Below are 5,250 nucleotides of genomic sequence, written 5' to 3'. Positions count from 1 at the left end.
ACATTTAGTACAGGATATAAAAATATAAGAAAATTAAAGAAACTATATGTATGTATGGCTCGTTGTACGGCCTGGCTGAACAGACTTTTTATTAATTTAAATTGACAATTAATTAGACCGCGTTATTCTTGCCATCCTCTCGTGTATTTATAGGGTAATTGGTTATAGATATAAAATCTTTAAAGGGGTCAATGTATTTTGTCATTTGTCTGCAAAAAGCTTTAAAAAGCTTTGACAGTTATCTACGATCAATTTGTATCACTCTGATATATGTAACATTAATAATTTCTCTATAGGAATACGACAGGCAGTTAACAATGATTAATTTCTATATTATGTAATAAATATATTGAAAACTAATTTTGAGAGTTGTTTTGTAATTTATTATTACCATATCTGAATTTTCAAAAATGAGCAATACATTGAGCCTTTTAAAACAAAGGTAGCACGCGTCGCATGATATATAAATTAAGAGATATTTTAAGTCTCCAAAAGTTAGTGTTTTTAGAAATATTGATTAAATAACCTTTTAAAAATTTAAAACTCTTCACAACACTGTCTTCGCATGTCATAATAATTACGTAGCCATGTACTAGCTATGTAATTTCATTAGCTTTGGTGTTGTTATGTTAGACAGTAAATACCGTCTGTGTGACTGCTAAAATTAATTGTTGATTTTAATGTCTGAATTTGTTCCACTTTTCTCACTTCCAACTTTTGCCAATTAGAAAATCCATAGCTGTATACAAGCTGTACTTTAGTATTAGTTATATTAAGGGATTCCCTTCCTATTATTCGTGGCTGTTAAATTTAAATACATCTCAATGCTTGCTCTTCTTCTTGTTATTTTCAGCCGATAGAGCCTCAAAAACCTTTCTGCCCCAAGGTCCATCGGTTGCACGAGCGATGTGCACCGCCCACTGTCACTTCAGAGGAGCAATTCTTCGAAATACTTCAGCGATATCGTTTAATACCTACTCGCTTGTAGATATCTCTATCATGATAAAACGCAGCATGCAAAAGACGATAGAAACGACGTTTCTATACGCGTCGAGTGTAAACGGCGCTTAATGCATATGCAAGTCGTCTAGCAACAGAAATCGGTCGAATGTGTCATTGATGGTCTTGTCTCATGCTAAGCGATGTGAAGTACGCGTGTAACACAGTTTTAAGCCATTCAGGTCATTTTTGGTATGGCTATTAAGTAATTATTACGTACGGTTATCGATGACTTTGCTATTTTATATCCACTAGAGACTAAGTGCTTACATATGCACTGACGTCAGTCGACGTGACGACAATTTTCAATCTTAAATTTAAATAATAAATTTTATTTACTAAATACAAATGGCCGCTCAGGTTATAAGGTTCTGGAGTAGAAACTAGTCTTTACTCACAAGGTTGGTGAATGATCTAGGTAAGATCATCGGAAAACGCTGAGTGCAGGCCATATTGAACCGGTTCCATTAAAATATATGAGGGGGTCTATAACCAACATTAGACTGAAATTACAATTTAATAAGAATTAGGAAACTCTTTTTAGGACTCGACTGGCTTCTGTTAGTCATTTTGCTCATAAATCTTTTCTGCTTTGTATCATGGTATTATTACGGAATCGATAAATAGCTCGCAGGGCTGCTCTTCAACATGAAGAAACATGAGTTTGTCTTTAAACAAATCACGATGTCAAGTCTACTAACACCTTTTTTCAATATGTGTTTTAAATAGATTTATTCTTATTTTCTTTACTTTTCAACCTTCCTAGACTACAAATTTAGTATAGATCTCCTTCTTTCTTTTTCTATCTCCTTCCACTTTTTCACATTTTTTATGATGTCATTTCTTCATCACATCGTGGTTTTTTTGTCTCCATAGTCGTCATTCTACCAAGCGCTTGCATCAAAAAATTATTTTTTGGCCATTTGGCCCGGCCCATTCCCATTTCGTTCTTGCCATTCTTAGGCCGATATCTGCGACTTTTTCCTTTGATTTCTGTGCCGGTTGTTTTTCTTTTGCGCCTTAGAATAACACCTACCAGCTTTCTTTACATTGCCAAAAATATCGACACTACGATCAGATTAACTGTACGTCAAATATAACTGGAGTTATTGGAGGATGGAGTAATAGATGAATAGATGCTTTTTAGCCTGAGACAATCATTTTAAATGTTTATATTATTTTTAATTTAACATTTGTGTTCCAACTCACAATTATTTAGCCTGATTGATTACATATGCCTTGTGGATAATATGTAGTATTATACAGGGTCTTTGCTTATAGGTGTATGAGCTTTTTAGAGGAGAAAGTACAGATCAATAACTTAAAATCAACGTATTAGTGGATTTTTGGACGTAATTTATCTTAGTATCTTTATCAGATATGTGTGATGCGGTATATATTATATAAGACAGACAAATTGTTCACCAGAATCGAATCTGCAACTCATAATAATGAACGACTTGACAACAATTTAGTAATACTATAGTCTTCGGTAGCTGCATCAATTTCTGCGAAATTTCTAGATAGAGAACTCACACAGCGAGTCTCGTGAGCGACTAAGTACTAATTAAAACGAACATGACCGTAATGTATCGCTGCGATATGATTCTTCGAATCAATCTAGTCGTGAGTATTATATGGTAATGGCAGTTTTTAATTTAATGATATTGTTAATGCAGAGGTCTAAGATCAACATTATTCAGAGACTTCCAGGGTCTTCCTGTAACCAGAGCTGCTGGAGACTGGTGGCCAGCTCTTTTCTAGTAAAGTAAAGGAGCAATATTTATCCACTTCCGCACATGCAGTGGTAGTCGTGCAACAAAGTGCACAGCCCGCTAGCCGCTGATAAATGCGTATGCGGCAAACAATGCGAATTACACAACTGCCACCATCAAATCACTCAACACGTGTTTCACCTCTCCAAGGGGTGTCTTCAGGAGCTATGTTACACCGATTAGTACCAAACACAGAGTCAGAGACCACTTCCGCAAGGTAACGCCTGATTCCATTAAATCTTTTCTACTTGTCAAGTGTAACAAGCGGGTTGGTGAGTGCATTTGTATTGATTTCAAACCAGTTTGAGAGATGCATGACTTCATCAACTCACGAGTCAAAGATTGAAGGCCGAAAAGGCCCAAATGACTACTAAAATTTTAAATAGAGACTTAGCAAAATTCTCGTTGGTACACGCAGAATTGACATAGAAGAAAGAAAAATATTTTTATATGAAAATAACATTGTTTTGTTAACAGTCGTATATGCCCAGGAATTATTCAAAGAAACCTAGAACTTATCAATACCGCAAGAACGCTAATTCGCTGTCACGTTTAAGTAATACGCCTCTCTGGTGAAGATACTTAACCATTTTCAGTTGGTTTTGGTGGCAACTTTCTAAATACAATCGTAGAAAATATAAGGTTATATGGAATTATTACCCACAAATTCTGGCATCGATCGTTTTTAATACTCTAAGCACTACTCTAGAGGAACCTGCCAACTTCTATATAAAAATGACCTTGATACTGTGCTTAAAAGCGTCTTACGAAAGCCCACCATTCTAAAGCACTCTTTCTACTGGCTAGTAATTAACTCAAAGAAAGAAGTTTATTATAAAGATACACTAATATAGTTCAAGAAATAAGTTTATTGATTATTTGACAATTTAGGAACTAACTCCACTTTACATGATGAAACCATTCTTCTTAATTTTTTCAATGGCAATTTACTTTGCCTCAGCATAGCATTTTGTAAGTTAACTAACCTATCTTATACCATTAGACGGTTCTAATAGACCTCTTTGATGGTTACAGTTCTCCCATATTCACAAAAGTCGTCAAAAACTAAAATATGTTGATCAGATCAGGAATATCCTGCAAATTTTTACATATTAGTCGCTGAGCTTCTTAAAATATGCGGACGTCAAACGTAAAATCTAACATTAAAAAACCGGTATATAATTAAACAAATAAATTAATATATTCGCATACATTAGACACCGGTTGCCAACAAAGTGGAAACTAACCTACGTGACTTAACCAGTCATTCAGTATAATTGATCGCACGCATTCATGTCAAACGTGCGCTATCCATTTTCATTGTTTTCATTATGGTTATGTTGCCGTAAATACGTATAATTACGCGTAAAAGTATGACGTGTTCACATAAATTAGAAATCTTTGAGTGAATTATTTTATCAATAATCACTACTATCAAAATGGTACGAAATAACAATTCATCTTTAAAGGAGAAAAAGGTATCTTTTGTTTCTAGAAACCTGAAGAAGAAATACAATCTATGTGCTTCTTCTTTTTAAAATTTAGTTGTTTAGGTCGTGTATCTCTAAATTGAGTATTTGTTGATATGGATTTGTGTTTATTCAAGTGGGTACACTTACGATCATTTATAGTGATCCAGCTAAATTTGATAAAAAATACTTTCATTTTTAGCTCCTTTTTTCAGCGGCAATGTTGAATCTAAAACAAAGAGCTACGATGTTTCAAACCTGCCAGTACATCTTGATTTTACTGAAAACAAAATTACCAATACCAACTTAAATGATTTTCCTCAGATCACTTTTACAATTATCCTTAAATAGTTTTATTACACAGAAATACGAAAAAATGTATATTCAACTGGAAGATATTACACAAGAGTGTATTGTAATATTTATATGTATCCTAGAGAAATGTTCAGTCTTATCTCTAGTTATAATTATTTCCAATGTAAACTTAGTGCACCACGCTATGTTCTACATTTATAATTTTTTTTATTTACAGCGAATCATATCAATACAAATCAGTTGTTTGATAGGACTCCCTAGATAACATAATTTCGATTGATTTGTAATCGAAATATTCGTAAGCGCGCTACAATTTTTTTACGTAACCGAATCATAGACGAAGTTGAAAATTTGACAAGTGTATGTTGCCGATGATCGTTTACGGATCCGGGACGTAGTCGGGTACTGTAAGCCTTTTAAGAAGGCTCATGGTCACCCAGGGCAATGGAGAGAGCAATGCTTAGAATTTCGTTGCGAGATTGAATAAAAAAATCACAGATGTAGCTCGAAGAATTACTAGCTGTTGGGACAGAAATGTTCCCGAGTGTTGACCGGCAGCCGATAGACGCTGTAGACCATGGATGCACAGACCGCGGCCCGCCGGTCGAATACTAGTGGCCCGCCGGTCGAATACTGGTGGCCCGCCGACAGCAAAAATAATACAACACAAACAAAAAATCGAAACCGCCTTG

The sequence above is a fragment of the Battus philenor genome, unplaced genomic scaffold (assembly GCF_028537555.1).
Source record: "Battus philenor isolate CCGP_79_NKW_IND1 unplaced genomic scaffold, ilBatPhil1.0.hap1 SCAF_23, whole genome shotgun sequence".
Taxonomy (NCBI): domain Eukaryota; kingdom Metazoa; phylum Arthropoda; class Insecta; order Lepidoptera; family Papilionidae; genus Battus; species Battus philenor.
The sequence above is the reverse complement of the archived record's forward strand: the minus strand, read 5'-3'. Positions refer to the sequence as shown.